The sequence below is a fragment of the Pseudopodoces humilis genome, chromosome 19 (genome assembly GCF_049639895.1).
Source record: "Pseudopodoces humilis isolate 2021_Gansu_Grassland_sample_001 chromosome 19, ASM4963989v1, whole genome shotgun sequence".
NCBI classification, from domain to species: Eukaryota; Metazoa; Chordata; class Aves; order Passeriformes; family Paridae; genus Pseudopodoces; species Pseudopodoces humilis.
Genome location: NC_142218.1, coordinates 2,529,667 through 2,549,152, shown reverse-complemented (window position 1 = coordinate 2,549,152; position 19,486 = coordinate 2,529,667). Strand labels below are relative to the sequence as shown.

At 49.2% G+C, this 19,486-nt stretch overlaps 1 long non-coding RNA gene across 2 annotated transcripts in view; it reads left to right on the top strand.

Annotated features, from left to right (window-relative positions):
• The window catches only part of LOC148182795 (uncharacterized), a 114,543-nt gene that overhangs the window by 13,072 nt on the left and 81,985 nt on the right, over positions 1 to 19,486 (top strand). For both annotated transcript variants that reach the window (XR_015774170.1, XR_015774169.1), the window contains exon 2: positions 13,803 to 14,030. This is a non-coding gene — a long non-coding RNA (uncharacterized LOC148182795). The remainder of the gene's footprint in view (positions 1 to 13,802; positions 14,031 to 19,486) is intronic.

Genomic DNA, 19,486 nt, shown 5'->3' with positions numbered 1-19,486 from the left:
GGCTGGACGGGGCTTGGAGCAGCCTGGGACAGTGGAAGGTGTCCCTGCCATGGCAGGGGTGGCACTGGATGGGCTTTAAGGTCCCCTCCAACCCAAACCATTCTGGGATTCTGTGACTTCATGCCTGACATTTTTCAAGCTCCAGCTCAGGGTCATTCTTTGGTCCTGCAGTGCAGCCCCTCAGGCTGAGCACGGTGGAAGGTTTAGGGTCACATCATCCCTTCCTTGTGTCTCTTGTTGAGACCAGCTGGGGTTCAGAGCATGTGTGGGGTGAGGAATCACACTCAGTTCTCTGGGTGAAAGGAGGAGCAGGGAACTGGGCTGCCAGACCATGGAGGTCACAGAATATGGATTGTCCCAGGCTGGGAGGGAGCCCCAGGATCCCCCAGCCCAGCCCTGGCCCTGCCCAGACCCCCCAACAACCCCACCCTGGGCATCCCTGGCAGCGCTGTCCAAACGCTCCTGGAGCTCTGGCAGCCTCGGGGCCGTGCCCATTCCCTGGGGAGCCTGGGCAGTGCCAGCACCTCTGGGGAAGAACCTTGCCCTGACATCCAGCCTGATCCTGCCCTGGAACAGCTCCAGCTGCTCCCTGGGTCCTGTTCCTGTCACAGAGCAGAGGGGTCTGACCTCAGTGTCCTCTGCTCCAGCTGAACAGAACAAGTGCTCTTCATGGGCCTGCCCTTCATCATCCTCATATCCCTCCTTTGGGCATTCTCTAACAGCTTTTAAGTTAGAAGTAAGAAAAAAAAATAAAAATAAAAGTTCAGAAAAGATACAGGAAAATCTCCAAGTCAACCATCTGAAAAGAGACTGAACCACTCTCTGAAGAAAATCTTGGATTGTGTTTCCCCGTTATTAGTATCAGAATCCTTCATTTAGCCATTAAAGCATTTTCCCTTTGCCTAAATATATTGTAATAATATTTCAGGCAGTTTTGAAATGCTACTTTAAAAATTCTGACGCAGGAAATGGCCAAGATTTGCCCTTTCACACAAAGATAAACAATAATGTGCAAAAAATAAATTAATCATCTTTCCTTTGAATAGAAATGTTCTGAAACTTCTGCTGGATTGCTGAGATTTCATCTCCAGTGAGTGATTTTTTTTTGGAAAACAAAAGGACTTTAGGAGAAACCTGTGGAATTGCTACTGTAAGGCCATGGAAGAATTACAGTATTCCCAAGAAAGATGTGTGGCCATCAGTGCCATGTCTATGCACATTTAACATTCTGTGCTGGAGGATTGGGAAGGCTGATCCAGGATCTTCCCAGGAAGCAGCTGAATTCCACCAACATTTTGAATCCAGCCTTATTCAAACATGAACTTTCAGGCACACTTGGTTGGGAAGCTGATCTTTAAACCACTAAATGAACACCTGGAGGGAAAAGCCTGCTCTGGCTTCGTGGACATCCCTTTCTTTTTGAGGCAAACAAGGAAATTGTGAACAGAAACACACTGAAACCCAAAAAATCAATTCCTTCAGCAGTTACAAGGAATCTTTCCTGCATTCATAACAAAGCCAAGATTAATTGGGGAACACTGGTCGTTAGGAAAAAATGGAAAGGAGCAGCCTTTCCATGGATTCCAGAATAATGAACATTCTGCCTCAGTAATCAATAACTCTAAGCAGCTTAACAAGGCAGGCTTTGCTGTAGGACCAGCTTAGCCCTGGAACCAGAGCAGCTGTCCCAGAGCCTCAGGGTGATTTCTGTGTCCTGCTCTGGAACAGCACAGGCACTGTTAACATTCCAGTGCTTTTTGTACCTCGAGGATTGGGAATATTGCACCAGCACAGCCTCTCCCCCTGCCACAGGGATAAAGAACTGAGAGAGACCAATGTGTAAAATTCAGGTGCAAATATCAATTCCTTCTGTCCTCCCAGAGGTTTCAAGGCTGGAATTCCCTCTTCTGGTTTAACACAGAGACACAACCATGCTGTCAAAACTTTAGATCTGGCTCTGGTTTTGATTGTTTTTAAGGCAGCTGAACATTTTCCCCACAGCTGCTCATCCCTTCCTACGAGCACATCGCAAGTATCCTGCACTGAGACAGGAATACAAATAGTGTCAGAATATTGGTAAACCTCTAAAACCCCCAGGGATGGGAGATGAAATGAAAATCCAGAGGCAGCAATAATAAATCTGAAATAACTTTGTTCGCAGTCTCATATTTATAATTTCATCTCCAGTCTTTGCAAATATGGAATTTGCGGAGCAGTGTTTTGGTAAAATCAGAGCATCTCAACATCTTAATGCATGGAAAGGGCCCCTCTGAGAGCTCACCTGCTTCCCTTTCCAGTCCTTCCACGTGCTTCTCTCAGCACAAAATACAATTAGGAAAAAGCTGTGAGTTTGAAAAGGTGTTGCAATAAAATAAAGAAAGACCTCGGGAAGGCTTTGGAAGCTTGATAGTAATCAAATCTCCTGCAGAAAGGAAAATCAATGTTGCTATCTTTATATATCAACATAAACATTTTTATTTCATTACAGCAACGGGAAGGACAAAGTGTAATGAATCAAGAGGGATTTCAGGAGGGGAATGAGGATGAAACAACCCAGCTTGTCACTGTTCCCGTCTCGTGAAGGATAACCCTGCCTGTCCAAAACACTGTAAATCCTTCACCCTGGGCAGGAAGGAGAGCAGACCTCCAGCAACAATTCATGGCCAAATTACTGCCCCTGCAGTGGCTTCTCCAGGGGGGGACATTGCCTGGGGTCGTGGGAGCTGGGGCTGTGCACAGCCCTGGGGGTTCCCAGAGGTGCTGTTAGTGTTCAGGAACACATAATCACAAAATAATTACAGGTAGGTGCTTTTATTAAACAGCTCTGGGTGTCAGGGGTACACAGACCCAAATCTGACCTGACTTGGTTTCAAGGTGAACATGTTTTATATTCTATTATTATATAACTTACATATTAATTATTAAACTTACATTGTTCTATTGTATGCATTGATTCCATCCAAGCATGGATTTCTCGTGATCCCCCAAACCCCTAACACAGTTTTTCATGATTCCTTAAACAATGATTGTATCTAATCACATCTAACAATTGTATCATTTATCATACACTGACTAGACAGGTGCAGTTTCACGTGATCTTAGCAAGCACAAGGCCTAACATTTCCCAGGGCCTGCCTTTAACACTTTCCCAGGGCCTACCAAGCCTAACTTTGTTTCTAACCCCCGAGATTTTCTATGAATTTAAAATCTTTTACTATCAGTAGGATCCAGATGTTCTTTGGGACAGAGGCTCCAGCCTGTGGGAGGGGGGCCAGGGGTACCCCCAGGGGTACCAGATCTGTAGATATCCCAGAGGACTCAGAAAGGACATTTCTGTTCAAAGAAAATGTGATTATTTTCCTTTTGCACATTATTGTTTATCTTTCTGTGAGAGGGCAAATCCTGGGCATTTCCTGATAGGAAATTTTAAAAGTAGCATTTCAAAAAATATCACAGTAAGATAACCAGGGAAGGGGAAAATGCTTCAATGGCTAAATGAAGGAATCTGATGTTAATATAATGGAAACACAATCCAAGATTTTCTCTGGCCTAGCCCTGCCAGTACATGGACAACAAGAGCTGAGGCCAAGCTCAGGAATTCCTGAGGGCTCAATCCTCCCTGGCATCAGGTTCATGTCAGGGTGGGACTGAGCTCAGTGTCTCATTCTGCATCCCCTCTTTGGCAAACAAAGCAAAGTGTTCCTAAATCCTGCCCCCAGGCTGAATGTCCTTCACAGAACAAGTCAACAAACAGGAGGGAGCAACAAATACATTTGGAAAAATGGGTTTGGCTCCTGGACAGAAGGACTGAACCACTGAATAATGTATTAATGTGAGCAGCTCTCATCTGAATGAGGGAAGGCAGATTTAGACACATGAACAGGTCAGGCATCAGAAATTTTGGTTTGGGCAGAGTTTGGAGCACAGAATGCCAACTCCATTTCAATTAAAAATAGTCTTATTATTTTCTGGTTTAAATTGTATGGAAACATAGCAATGCTCTTGTAGCTGTTTCAGAATAAAACCTCTCAGCTTGGCAGCACTGGCTGAGCTTCCCCACGTTTTGGGGGTCAGTGGGGACCCTGAGGACAGGGCTGCTGGCCATGGGGCAGCTGCTGGGAGCCTCAGAAAGGTCAATAAATTCAAAAGCAAAATCCTGGCAGGAACACCAGGACCTGACACTGCTGGATCCAGGGAAAGATTTGCAGGAAAAAGGCTGTAGATGGACAAGTGAGGCATGAATGGACACTGAACCCCTGCAAAAGCTGTCAGTGAGGGTGGCAGAGTGGCAGGGAAAGGGATCCTTGCCCTCTTGGACCCCAGTGCAAGGCCAGTGGGTCCAGCCATCAAAATGGTCAGGGAGGGAGAGGCTGAGGGGGCTGGGGCTGTTCAGGCTGAAGAAGAGAAGGGGAAGCTGAGATCCCATCGTAGTCTGCAATGGCCTGACAGGAGGGGGATGAGGTTGCACTTCCCAGAGGTTTGTGGGGAAGAGGTCAGAGTCCACAAGTGGGACCATGGGAAATCCTCGTTAGCCAGAAGGGGAAAGAAAACCATGCTGAGGGTGATCAGACACCGAAGCAGGGGTGCAAAAGAGGCTGTGAGGTATCAAAAATTCAACTGGGCAAGGCTTGGAACAGGAGACCATGGATCTCCAGCACATGTGGAGCTAGATTCAAGTCCAGCTGAGGGGGTGCAGAGCTCTGAGAAGGGACAGTCTGAAATCCTTGAATAATCACCTTGAGGCTCTGGCATCCCCTGGAAGCTGCAGCCATTATAATCACTCTCTTCTGTGCACTGGGGGAATGTCCACAGCAGCTCCCAGGAGTGCTCATGGAAATGTGCCAGTGGCTGCTGCCCAGCCAGCCCCTTCCTCTGTGATCCACAGCAAAACTTCTTCTCAGCCTGTTAAGGAAATCATTTTCATAGCCTGGAGTGTTTTCCTCTCGGCTCTTTCCCACACCAGCTGGCCCACAAGAAAACTCCTGCTCCTCCAGGCTGCTCCCTCCTGCCCACCTCATTCCCACTTCCCCATGGCTCAGGAAGCAGCACAGCCCTTTGCTCTGTGCTCCCTGGGCTGTTTCTCCTCCACAGCTGCCTGCAGCAAACCAGGATGATCTCTCCAAAGGTGAGATCTGTGCTGCCTGGCAGGGAGAGGTTGGGACTGGCTCTGCCAGCTCTTGTTTCACCTTTGCACCAACACCTTTCCCACCGCTGCCACCACCCAGGGCTCCTCCTTTGGTGGTATCAGAGCTGTTTCAGTAAAACCCAACTTCTGACAATACCTGTCCTCTGAGATCTGCCTGCCAGGGCTTGGAGGCACCCAGGATTTCCTCCTGTGTCGCTGTCCCCTCTCTCTTTTTAAAAAAACGTGACATCCCTTTTGCTCCTCTGGGCTGGAAACTTTCTTTTCTCCCCAGGGAGCTTCATTCTGTTGCCCCGAGGTCTCAGGAGGCTTTGGGAATAAAGAGTCCAACAAATTAGATTGGTTTCACCGAGTGGATGAGCCTGCAGCAGGGATATCGGGGTTTTGTGTGCTGCAGTTTAATTTCTTTCTCATCCTGTAAGCTCTGCAATCCCTCCCCAGCTCTTATCCCTGAGAGCAATGTTGGGATGCTTCCCTCTGCTCTGACACTTAACTCCTCCAAGTCTAAGGGGAAACTTAAGGTTGCCTGCTCTGGGCTCTCTGTAGCCCAACATCTTGTGCTGATTTTCTCTCTGGAGGATTTACAAAGTCTGGCTGGGGAGCCAATTCCCAGGGTTTGTGACACCTCAGTTCACCATTCTATAATTTGTCACAAATTAACAGCTGAGAGGTGATTTCCCACCTCCAGCAAACATCTTTTGACCCCATTTATCTCAAGTGAATGTTGTCCACATAGCACAGAGCCCTCCCCTTCCTCCAAAGCACTCTCAGAGCTCAGGCAGGAGCAGATGGAGGCTGAGCATCCCCAGCAGTGAATCCATCCAGAACGCTCGTGCAGCATTGTCTTAATTACTCAGATGTAGGTACAGAAGGTATAAATAATTCAGAGTACATTTGTTTCTTTTGGAAGCCAGGATTCTGAAGGCACTGACACTCCCACAGCCCAGAGTTCCAGAACTGGGCTCCCCAGCCAGCAATGCAGGAGCTTGGCAAAAAACTGTGGGAGAGTCTGGAGCTGAGCCAGGTTTCTGCCAGTCAGCTCCATCTCACCCCACAGATGCTGGTCCAGCCACTCTTGAAGCCTCCCAAGAAGGATTCTCTGGGCTTGCACCAATCTCCTCCAGTCCTCTACTGCCTGCAACAATGTTTTTTAAAGTTCTTGATGAGTAAAGAGAATTTCATGCTGTATTTGAAATGAATGGTTTCCTGCCATCCACACACATGGAAAACACTCAGTCTCCTTCTTTGAAGCATCTTTAAAGAGTTTTTCTGCATCCTTCCCTTCTTCTGTCTCCTCTGGTTTATGCTGAGAAGCCCCAGTTGGTTCACCTTCCTCCAAAGGTCCGGGGAACTAAAATATGGAATAACTGCAAGGATCAGGGATGAGTTTAGCAGCCCTGGTCCTTCAGGGAATGCAACTTGTGACTAAGAGATCTTCTCCTTCATGGCATCAGTACAAAGCCAGCTGAGCTCCAGTGAAATGGTGTCAGGGGTGTTAGAAACAATCCTAAACTTCATTCCCTACCTTCAGCTGTAACCTCTGGATTCATCCCATAGCCTGAGCTACAGAGAGAGGCTTCAAAGGCTGAAGATTCTGCTTCTACATTTCTTAAACACAGCAATTGTTGCAAAATCTGCTGAAGGAGCCGCGTGTGAGCGGTTCCGCGGTGCAGAGCTGCGAGCAGGGATCTGGAATGATGCTCGTGCTGCTCTTCCCAGGAACCAGGGAAAAACTCACCAAGGAGCCTCAGGCACTTCTGTGAGAGCTTCTTGTGCAGGCTCTGCTAATGATGGGCTCCTCTTGTTTTTACTGAGTTCCTCTGCTGAAGAGCTGGGCAGTGGGGCTGGAATGAACCCTGGGTACCAAATGAAGTCTGGAAATATCCCAGAGATGGCTTAAAGGACACTATGGACACATAATCTGGAGACAAATTTATGCATCTGAGACCAATTGCCTTCTAAGGAGCAAATTGTAAACAATATATTTATTTTTGGAGTTAAAAATTATTGTAGTTTAATGATATCTGTTTAGTTGATGTTAGGAAGTAAATCAGTGTGTGAGTAGTAAAACAATAATGTACTTTAAAGCAAATTATTAGTAAACAAATCAGTCTGGTAGGCAATGAATGCATGATACATTATTCATTTCTATTATCCAAAACACTCCACCAGCTCTCAGAGCCTGGCAATAAAGTATTCAGGATACAGTCTCCACCATCCGAGCAAGCAGTCTCTAATGTGATATAAAAGTTAAAAGAGAAGTGAAGGATATTCCCCCAAAGCAAGGTATTTGAGTAATCCTGGAATGAATCCATCTCATGCTTCTTTTTAAAGCTGGGTTTGGGTTTTTTGGGGACTAAAGCACTTTCATTACAGCTGGAATGACACTTGTTCCCCACTTGGGGCCTGTTACCACCCCGTGAATTTCTCCCAAGACGACTCAGTAGCACAGGAGTGGATTCTGTGCCAGGCTGGTCCTGCTGCCTCCCTCCATCCCACTGAGGAGCCTGGAGAGCCTGAGCCTGAGCCCAGCTGCCTTCCCACGCCATCAGCCAGGGCTGTGTCCACACTTTTCAGAAGGAAGGAGCCCCATGAGGCCAAAGGATGGTGCCACGAGACCTTCCCTGGCCGGTTTCTGCCCTATTCCTGGTCCATGATGGGGTGGGAAGGAGTGGGAGCAGGATGAAGGATGGGGACTGGGTTTCTGCCCACAGCCAGGAGAGCCTGGAATTGCACCCAATGACACTGAAGTTTCTGAACATCACTGCTTGATGGGAAGTAGAGATTGACCTTTTTCCTCCTTAATGTGCAGATCTCTGCTTATTTCTGTGCTGTTCTGTAATAAAACTGCCTCGTCTCACCCTGCTGCTTGTGCTCCATCCCACTCCTTCCCCTGTCCCAGTGGGAAAGGGAAGGACAGAGGGACAGAGTGAGCACCTGGCACCCAGCCAGGGCCAGCAAAGCCTCAGGGAGCTCTGCCCTGCATGGCAGAGGGAGAACATGGACAATTTCACAGAATCACTGAATGCTTTGGATTGGAAGGGGCTTCAAGCTCCTCTTGTTCCATTCCTGCCATGGCAGGGACACCTTCCACTGTCCCAGGCTGCTCCAAGCCCTGTCCAGCCTGGCCTTGGACACTTCCAGGGATCCAGGGGCAGCCACAGCTGCTCTGGGCACCCTGTGCCAGGGCCTGCCCACCCTCACAGGGAAGAACTTCCAAACCTCTCCTCTTATAGTTTAAAACCATCCCCCCATGTCCTTTCACCACCTGCTCTTGTAAAAAGCCCCAGACCATGTGGGGAGGAGGTCAGGGGGGTTTGAGCAGTGGAAGAGGAGCTGCTCTGCATGAGGCACTGTGGCCTCTGGCCTGTTTTATAGCAGGATCTAAAAAGATGTCAACTTCTGGTGGGGATTTCATCCTCCCTGTGCTGTGAGTGGCTTTGTGTGCCAGCAGGGAACTCAGAGCCACCAGAAACAGAGATGCTGGTCAGGAACCACCACTGCAAATGCAGGTGGACACTCGGGTTTGGGGCAGAGGGCAGCTCAGCAGAGCAAGGCCTCAAGATGGACCAGAGAAGGTTTAGATTGGACATTAAGAGAAATCTCATCAAAAAAGGTGGTCAGGCATTGGAACAGCCTCCCAGGGCAGTGGTGGAGTCACCATCCCTGCAGGGACTCAAACAAGATGTGGATGTGGCTCCTGGGGACACGGGTCACTGGTGGCCTTGGCAGGGCTGGGGGAATGGGGGACTGCATGGTCTTGGAGGGATTTTCCAACCTAAATGATTCTGTGCTCCTGTGATCTTTCTGATGTGCAAAACGAGGCTCCTGGGGCAGGGCCAGCAGTGACTGGGGCAGAACTGTCCCAGTTTTGGGGTGGACATGCTGCTGACAGCCCTGCAGTGCCTGTTTTCCTGCCAGGTCTCCAGCCTTCATAACCCAGCCCAGTAAAATGTTCTGAAGCACATTGTGAACGACACTATTTTTTTTAGAAACTACCTGTTTCCTTTTGTGATTTATTGGTCTCCTACTGAGGGCAGCAGAGAAGTGGGTCATGCTGGGTGCTGAGGGGCTTCCCCAGGGTGGTCTCTGCTCCATCAGCAGGGCGTTCAGGGATTTTTCCCTATGGATATTCCTAACACTTTGCAGAGGAGGGAGCTGGTGGGACTTGAGGAGTGGCTCAGTCTTTCCCCACAGCTGGGGCTGTTGCTGTCTCAGGTCCTTAATCCACGGTAAAGCTCTGGCAGCCAGTTTAGGTGTGGTTTCCAGCAGGTTTCCTGGGGGTGAAGGAAGATTGTTCTTACCAGAGGAGACACACCCTGATGTGATAATCCATGGTGTGTGACCCTGCCAGGACATCCTGGAACCTTCCAAACCCCCAGATTTCTCTCACCCCCAGGTTTCTCTGGTGCTGCCCCCTCAGCAATCCCTGGAGCACAATCCCTGTCCTGTCCCCTGCCCCAGCTGCCTCCAGGCTCCCGGGGAGGAGCTGGGCTGTGGCTGGGGGTGCTGCTGAGCTTTGGGCTGGGAGCAAACTGGGGAACACCAAATGGCAGAACCGTGGCTGCTCTGCTCAGGAAGAGGAGGAGGGATGTTTCAGATGGATGAGTGGCTGAGCCGCCGCTTCAGATTCTCTGCAGACACATCCTGCTGCCTGTCAGGCTGGGACTGGGAGATCCAGGGAATCTGTGCTTGCCAAGGAAAACCTCTCTGCAGAGAAACAGCACTCAACAGAAGGTACCCCCAGAAACGAGGCATTCCTGCCACACACACTCCAACAGAGACAGCAGCCTCCAAGCACACTGAAATACCTGATGGCTGCTCTCTGCTGGGATATTTGCCTTCCTGAGCTTAGGATTACAGACAGAATTCATAACTGGATGTACACATCATCAAAAATTAGTCATCAAATATTTCATCTGTGCAATGATCAGAGTGTGGCTGGGTTTTTTCTTCCATAGCTAAACTTGGCAGAACAAAATCACTTCCCACGGTGGCTGTGGAGTGCTGAGGTCCTGAAAGGCTGGGGCCACTTTTTCTGCCTAGGAACTGAGATGTATTTTCAGAGTCTTGCCTGCTTATTTGTGCAAGGGTCTGATTGCAGAGGTGTTCTGACTGCGTGGTCAACAACCCAAAACATAAATCAGGCTATGCCAAAGGGGAGGAGGATTGAATGAGGTGGAAAAATGGCTCCAGGCTCTGCCCTTTCTGTGACAAGCTCTCCTAGAAAAGAAGATCCCCTCCAGAAGCCACAGCCCTTCAGTTCCCAAACTAAAAATCAAAAAGCATGGATAAACATCAGGTCTGTGAGAATATGAAAACAACTTCAGAAAAATAGCAGCAGTATCTAGATAAGGAATTGAGAAGAGAATGCAAACACCGCTTGCATGGAAAACCACAAAAGGCAGTCCCTCAAAAAGGTTAAAAAGTTGTAGGAGCAGCTTACAAAACCTCTAACACCCTATAAAGGGATTCAGGAGCTGAAAATTGTTCTGACAACTCCTAAGACCTTTGACAATCCAGGTGTAAAAGGAGGCTCAGAGAAGGGAAAGGCACAGCAGGAAAACACAGGGCTCATGTTTCATCTGCACCCACCGAGGCTCAGAGCCTCCCTGCTCAGGAGATTTCTCATGGATTGAGGCATTTCTGGGTGAGAGCACAGGGAACATGACAAGATGAGCAGTAGCAGATAGCCAGAATGGTGACACCCATGTGCTCTCAGGGTCAGGGAGGAGGAACAGGAGCTGGGCACTGTGGGGTGGATCTCCAGCCTGCCCCAGTCCCAGGCTGAGCGGTGACAGCTCTGCTGCTGTGTTATAAAAAGAGCTGGAAAGGTCCAGGCAGTCACATCTGCCATCTGCAGCAGGGATCTGGGTGGAAGCTGCTCCAAAGGCTGGAATGAGGAGACACATGGTGGAATTTGGTCTGTTAGGGATGGCTTTACTTTTTTTTTTTGCTTTGGAGAAAATCCACGCCTCAAAAATCTACAAAGGGCATCAAAATCCTGACTGATGCATACATGGTGAAGAGGGAAGCAGTTTTATTGTCTCTCCTGGGATCTCTTCCTGAGAGACAAACCCAAGATCCAGAGAAAGCTCCTCTGGCTCCTTGGGCACTTGCAGCTGGGAAACTCTTCCAGCAGAAGCAGCAGATGCAGGAAGTTTACCTTGGTTCAAAAATTAAACAAATTAATGGAGAGAATCCATAGAGGGCTCTTAAATATAAAACCACCTCTGTCTCAATGCTGCAGATCTCTGGTGGGTAGGAAATAAATCAGGGAATACCTAAATTTGCTGTTCTTGTACAAACTCCTGGATTAAGTGCAGCAATAATAATAATTGGAATATTTTGCCCATTGAGCTCAATGAGTGGTTATTGATCCTTGGCTCATTTATAAGTAGCTAATTGTGAATGTTTGCTGTTAGCCTGCTGCATTAAGTTTATCAATTTAATTATACAACACAGCACTGTATTTATAGATTACTTCCACTGATTGAATACTTGTAGGAGGCTTACATTCCTTCACTTCTTTTTGACAAATATTTATCATTCAGCCTTATCTGTGGCTGCATGGATGTTGTTCTAGAACAATTAATAGAGCTGAAGGGGGGAATAAAATGTAATGGATAATTTATTTAATTAATTTAGCTACTTCTCCTGCTCATGAATTTATTTTTGCCAGCAGTTTGTGTTACATGTTTGTTATTTAAAAATACTGGGTGATTGTTAATATTCCTTCCTGCTCTGGGAATTGTTTGTCTGTGGCCCTCTTCTGGTCTTGCTCCATTATGCCCATGTCTGGCTCTCAAAAATGGATCATTTGCTTTGAAATCTTCTAATGTTCCTTCAAAAGCTGACATTTCCCTGCTTTTTCAGGGAAGATGAACACAAAACTCAGGCCTGGACCCTAAATAAAGGAGTTGAGTAAGCCAATATCTAAAGTAATTGTAAAGTAATAATGTCATTTCTGCTCCCCTTTGAGCACCACACGGGCACATCTCCAGAAGTGATGGTGCCTGCAGGCACTTGGGGTGTCCTGGGTTTGGTGCTGCTTTTCCTCCTCCCAGCCCTGGAGGATTTCCACTGCCACCCAAAGAAATGGGAAAAGAGGAAGCTGGAGGGCAGCACAGAGAAGGTCTCAGAGGGGTCCCTCAGGACTTGCTGTGGGGACAGAGAATCCTCAGCTGGAAGGGTCCCACAAGGATCATCCAGGATTAGCTCCTGCTCAGGCGGAGCCCCTGGGAACACAAATCGGCAGCGTGGCAGCACAAAGACAAACAAAACATCAACACAATCTCTCCTGTCCTTGTTCTCCGAGGCTCTGTGGTACCTGGTGTGATTTACCCCTCCTCAGTTTGTGCCAAGCTCCTCACTGGGAGGCTGGGCTGAGTGAAAGAGCTCGTGCTCAGCAGGGCGAGGGGGAGAGAATTCCTGCTCAATTTACAATAATGTGGCTCCATAATAAGATTTCCCCCCTTGTATTAGGTTTGAGGTGGATTTCTCAAACTGCAGGAAAACAGGCAGGAACACAATTTTTGATGGCTCCAGAAGCACGTTATTGAATTCCAGAGTGAGGGCATAGCAGAGATGAGAGGTGGAGTCAGAATCTTGACGCAAAGCTCGCGGAAGCCTCGGGCCCCAGGGCCCTGTGCTGACGTGGGCAATGGGCAGCAGATGAAAATCCTGTCTGCCTGCCCAAACTTCCCTGGCTGCTGCCTTCCTCATCCCCCTCCCCTCTGTTCCACACCTGGGCTCTCACACTGAGGCCAGGAGCACTGGGTGATGATCATGAGCCCCGCAGGGAGCGCTCCCAGGCCGGAGTCTGGGGTTTGCTGCCTGGGCTTGCTGCTTGCTTGCACCCTTGTCCTTCTTCCCATGCATTTATCCCATGGAAAACCAGCTGGGATATGTGGCTGTGCTGATGTTCCTGGCTCCTGCAGGGCAGTGCTGGGTGCCTCACAGCTGGGAGCAGTGAAATGTGGTGGGGTGCTTTCCAAGGGAATCATTTTTCATCAGAAATCAGGACACAGCAGCAACATTTTCCATCCTCCACCCAGGCTTTTGGCATCAGGTCCATGAGGGGGTTTGGCTGGTGTTCAGCCTCGGAATGGGAATTTAAAGGAGCATCTGGAGGTGGATGGGAATTTGTTTAGTGGAGTGAAGAGCTGTGGCTCAGTCATGGGAGGGGTCAGGACGGTGGGATGGGGCTGCTCTGGCTGTCCCAGTGAGGATCCTGGACCTTGACAGAGAGGTGTAGGCAACGCTTTTCACATGTTTTAAGTGGCTTGAATCAGGTTTTTAAGTGTTTTAAGTGTTTATAAACACTTCCAACCTGCAGCCCCAAGGCTGCTGGTGCCTTAAAGAGAGGTTTTTAGGAGGTCTGTGAGGCCCTTCAAAAGCTGGGGGAGTGGGAGCCCTGGAGCAAAGGGGAACCAAAGAACATCAGGGCAAGGTTCTTCCCCAGAGGTGCTGGCACTGCCCAGGCTCCCCAGGGAATGGGCACGGCCCCGAGGCTGCCAGAGCTCCAGGAGCGTTTGGACAGCGCTGCCAGGGATGCCCAGGGTGGGGTTGTTGGGGGGTCTGGGCAGGGCCAGGGCTGGGCTGGGGGATCCTGGGGGTCCAGCTCAGGGTATTCAATGATTCTGTGATCTCTCCCCAGGTCCAGGCAGTATCTCTCACCTCCTGGATAAGAGAAGCCAACTGGAAAGAGGCTGGAGCCCCAGGGAGAAGAGGACAATGTTATCCTGAGGTTTCTTTCTCACCATTTCTGCAGCACTTCTCTAATTAAGCTCTCTGAACACACCCTGTTCCAGACTGGCCCATGGAAAATATTGACCTTTAAAAGGGAGCTGAGATACCCAAGGGGCTGGACAGGACTGGACAGCAGGTGAGCATTAATCTGAGAGATAAATTTTTAATGCTACAGCTTAAACCCCCCTCTGCAGTTGTCTGCACAATTTATTTCTTCTCCTCTCCAGGCTTGTTCCTGCACCCGAGAGAATTGTAGGAATGATGTGGCAGTGCTGGAGGGCAGATGGGAATCCTGCAGTTTGTGTCTCCAAGCCTGTTTGGCTGTGCCCTGGGTGGGGTCTGAGGGACCTGGTGTCTGGCTGCTGGGTCTCCTTCCATCATCATCTGCCTCCCTGAGTGCTGCATTCCCTGTGAAAAGTTGGCTTTCCCTGATAATCCCCAAATGACATCCTCAGTTACATGAGGAAAATGAAGCTCAGGCAATTCACAACCCCATGGATCCAGCACCAGAGGCTTTTATGGATCTTTTTACGAACACACTGCCAGGACTCATTATCTGGGGAGGAACATGGGCTGCACCCCAGCCTCATCCACCCCTCCATTCCCTCCTGTGGAAAAATGACTTTGCCACAGTGAGAAAAATCATCAGGAAACAAGTGGGAATGGCAGAGAACCACCTGTCCCAATGCCATGTGTGACCTGGGGCTGGCTGCTCACCATGGGGAGGTGCAGACAGATCCCTCAAACCCAGCTCAGGACAGAGCCAGGCACATCCCTAAATCCCTGGCCCCAGCCACAGAGGCAGAGCAGGAGCCTTTCAGCAAACTGCCTTGTTTAACACCACATTCTGTAGAAATGCAGCATCTTTTTAATGGAGCTGCTGTGGGAATAGAGATGGAGACATAAAAGGGATAAAAAAAATCCGTATTTTGCATTTTGCTGGAATGAGCTCCTGCTAATTGTTTGTGTCCAGCTCCTGTTTATGCCACTGTTTTGTTGCACAGCTCCTAAATTAAGTTGGCTCTGGAGCAAACCTTCCCCGTCAGCCTTGTGTGGCCTCCCTGGGCTGCTGCATCCACACTCGTCCTGCTCCTGCACTCTTGATTAGCACTTCATTAATTAGGAACCTGTGCTTGCTCTGAGGACAGAGGATGTTCCATGAGGAAGCATCCTGGGAAGGAGCTGTTCAACAGAGCCTTGAGTGAGGCTGATCCAGCGTTTTTTTGCCTCCAAGGGGATCTGTTTCTGTTCATTTGCAGTGAACCCTCCTGGAGGGGGTGGTCCCTGCCCACCTCCTCCTGCCTCATCTTCCCTCCTCTCCAAGGCTGATGTTGGGCTTCCCAGCCCACTGACCTCAGGATGGTTGTTGGTAGCCACAGCACATCCAGGGCTAATGCTGGGGTGGGCTGGGGAGGGAGGGATCCTTCCAGCTCCGTGTCCATCCCTGTCATCAAACTCTCTCTGGCCAGTGGCTGTGTGCCCTCTTCCACAGCGTGGGTGTGTGGGCTGCAGTTGTGCTCTGACCTTTTTGGGAGCTGATTAGTTGTCAATCCCCCCTCTCCTGTGCCAAACAGCTGCTGATCTCCTTCTGGAAGTGTCCAAGGCCAGGCTGGATGGGGCTGTGAGCACCCTGCTCTAGTGGAAGGTTCTCCTGCACATGGCAGGAGGTAGCAGTGAGATGGTCTTCAGGGTCCTTTCAAACCCAAACCATTCCAGGGTTCTGTGATTCTCTCTTTTCATCTCTAAAAACCTGAAATTCAGCTTCTTCTGTCAGTCCCTTCCCTTCTCTCCTCTCAGTCAGGGAACCACCCTCAGGTGTTTCAACTTTTACATCTGAATGGCAAAGACATAGCAAGGAAAGGGCTTTTTCCAGCCCTGTGGGAAACCATCATGGCTCTGTGGAGCAGTAGGAAGGCTGGTGTGGATCTTTCCTGCTCTCTTACACAAAGTTAATGCTTCTCTGGTGTGCAGAGCTCCAAATTTCCACAGATTTTCCTTGTCAGGGGGGCCAGGAGAGTCCTGTCAAAGACATGGGTAAGGGTTTAGTAAAGGCTGTGCTCTTCCCTTCACTGGAAAGGTTTGGGAAAAGGGACAATCCAGGCTGTGCAAGGCAGAGAAAAGGTTTCTGCCTTTCCTGTAGATTTCTCTCACAGTCCCCTTGCACAGAAGGAAGGGGAGGAATGAAGCAGGGATGGAGCAGTGCAGCTGGAGCAGGTCTGTGCTGCTCCAGGACGTGGATCCACAGGCTCCCAAGAGCTGCCACTCAATCCAAGGGTGAGATCCACCCAGGGCATCCCAGAGCTGGGCATGGGCAGGGGCTGCAGTGGCAGGAAGGGCCCTGGGGCTGGTGGCAGCAGTGGTGGGCAGGGCTGCACCCTTCAAATCCTAGAAGCTCCTCCTGGTGTTGGGGCAGGGTGGAAGAGCTCTGCTCCACTCTCCTGACCTGGGACCTCCTCACTCCTGCTGCAGCAGGGCCCCTTGGAGCACTTTCCATGGCTATGAAGCTGCCATCCTACAAAAGCAGCTTTCCTGCTCCTGGCAGGGCTTGGAATGAGATCTTTCAGGCCCTTCACACTCAAATAATTCTGTTATTCTGTAGTCAAAGCATTGCTGGCCAAGGAGACGTTGCTTCACCCCCTTAACTCCATCACAGGGCAGAGATTTCTTCTCCTTGCTCCACCCTGGGAATGAATTTGGGAATGTCAGGGCAGCTTTGGGGTGGGATTCAAGCACTGGGCCAGGGGAAGAGCTCCTCACTCCCTGGATTCTCACCACGTGGAGCAGCCTGAGCCCAGTGGGACTTGGCTCCTGAGCAGCACAGTGGGAGCAGAAGTTCCTGCTGGTACTGCAGTGGAGAAATGCTGCATTAAAGCAGGAAATATCCAATGTGCATTGCAAATGAAGAGGTTTTTCGTTTGTGTTCTAAGGGAGGAAAAATATCGCCAAGCCTAGTTAATAACACAGGAAAGCTCTCGTGGTTATCAGGGATCTTCAGCTCTAATCCCCTCTGATAACTGTAAATTGAAGCAGCTCCTCTGCTGAGGTTTTTCTGTTGCTGGATTGTACCCATATAATAAGAGAAATGGGCACTGTCTCTCCTATTTACCATTCCTTCATTTAAATAAGTTTTCAAACTGCACTTTCCTCCCTTCAGAGACATCTGATTTACCGCATTTTAAACAGAAACCACCCCTGCAACAATACCTCTTTCTATCAAGATTTGTAATCAGGCTGTTCCTGTTGAACTGTTGTTATTCAAGTTATTAATTTGTCGTTTTGCACAGAGTCTGATCACAGAGAGAGATGAACAGGAGGGTCTGTGCACCTGCAGGCAGAGCAGGATGGATTTAATTAGAGCAAAGAAAGCTGCAGGTTTTATTTTGTGTTTGTGTTGTTGGTTTGGTGTTTCCTCAGCCCAGCATTTTACGAGCTTACGCAGCAATCTGCATAAATTACTATGCACATTTTTCCTTTGGTTCTTACACCTAATTTGATTAATGGTAATGCCTTTGACAGGGTAGATGGAGAGGGAGTTTTTACAAAGGCATGGAGTGACAGGACAAGGGGAATGACTTTAGGGTGAAAAAGATGGGATATTGGGAAGGAATTGCTCCCTGTGAGGGTGGGGAAGCCCTGGCACAGGGGCTGCTGGGGTTGCCCCTGGATCCCTGGCAGTGTCCAAGGCCAGGCTGGACAGCTGGGATAGTGGAAATGTCCCTGCCCATGGGACAGGGAGGGGGGACTTTAAGGTCCCTTCAAGCCCAACCCATTCTGTGATCGTTGGGTCACAGCCAATTCTGTGTAAGGGAACAAGATTGATCAGCTTTGGTGCTCTTCCCTCTCGAGCCAGCCAGCACTGCAACCTGGCCTTTGACACTGATTTCAGGAGGATTCCCTTGCTGGGTTGGTGTCTGTGCAAGCAGGGAGGTGCAAACCCTTGCACTGAACATTGCTTTGTTTTCTGAGCTCATCTCCTGGGCTGTCCTGGCCAGACCAAGTTTCTTCTGCTGGGAATTTCCTGGGGCAGGTTTGAGTTCCCACTCAGTAACCGCGGGGATTGAGACCTCTCCAACACTTCAGGCACCCTCCCTCCACTCACTGCCTCTCCATCCATTTCTTCTGCTCACAGTTCAAGCCCAGCAGCCCTCTGCAGTTGGTTTTTGCACCAGGAGAGGTGTTAGGAAGAGTAGAAATATTAATTAGAAGATGCTGACATGTTTTATCTCCATTTCTCTTTCACACTTTCACTCATTTTTTACACTGAGGAGAGTGCAGCCCTGGGACAGATCCTGGAGAGGCCAGGGGATCACTGTCCACAGAGGATTTTAGGGCTCAGCTGGGTAAAGTCGTGGCTGAGCTGGTCTGGTGTTGATTCTGATCCTACTTGGAGAAGGATCTTGGGCCAGAGAACTCCAGCAACCCCCATTTCTGTGGTCCCTCAGGTTCTGTGCAAAGCCAGCCCCACTTTGCTCTGCCTCAAGAGCCTCTGTAGGAGTGACTTGGTTTGGCTGAAAGAAGAGGAAGCTGAGACTGTGATCCCACCTTCCTGACATGAATAAAATAAATTAAAAAACACAACAGAAAAAAACCCCCAATGAATTCTAGCAGTAAGAGAAGCCCCATTTTTATTGATGCTGCACAGAGGCAAGTGATTTTGCATCCAGTTTTAGGAGAGCAGTATAACTGCTTTTTGACAGCCTGGTCTAATAATAATAAAAAGGCCCAGTTCCTCGAACTGCAACCTGATAGCAAAGCTGGAGTGTGAATTTATCTCATAAAAATTCATCTACCATAGCTAAAGCCCTGTAAATTGAGTCCTGTATTTTGGTTGTTAAATAAAAACAAAACCACACTGCAGAGTAATGACAGAAACATTGCTCAGCTCTTGCAATTGTGTCTTGTTAAAACATCACTTAGGGTAACTTACAGGGTTTGATTAAAACAGGTATTTAAATGAATTCTTGTTTCCCATCTCTCCCCTTCTCCTGCTCCCCCTTCACCCTGTGGGGATGTAAAACCCCACACTGAGGCTGGGGTGACTTCAGGGACAAGAGAGGAGCCCATCACCCTGCACAATAAATCCCTGCCACACTTTGTTCACTGCCTGGCCCCAGCCACCAGCTTTGCCAACAGCTCAGAAGGTCAAAGGATGGCTGAGGTGCTCCCTGTGGTGCTGGAGAAGCTCCTGGGAAGCAGCAGGGGAGATGCTGCCCCACAGCCAGGGCTGGGCCCACCTCCCCTGCCCATCTCCAGCCCAAACCTCCATCCCTGCTCATGCCCAAATCACTGCTGAGAGCAGAGCAGAGGATGTTTGCAAGCCTAAAACCTGAGCACAAGGAGAGAAATTTGTATTAAAGTGCTTTTACACATCAGAGATTTTTCCTGGGCTCTCTCAGTTAAGCTCAGCTGTGTTGGGAGCAAAAATCCAGGGAGCTGTGTCTGCCTCTGCCAGTGAGTGAGAGGGAGCACATCCTCCTTTGATCCCTGTCCCAAGAGCCTGGAACATGCAGCTTGTGCTCTCCCTGAGCCACTGCCTCAGCTTTTTGTTGAATTTAAAGGCCTTCAATGGATTATTCTTCTGTGAACTTGCCC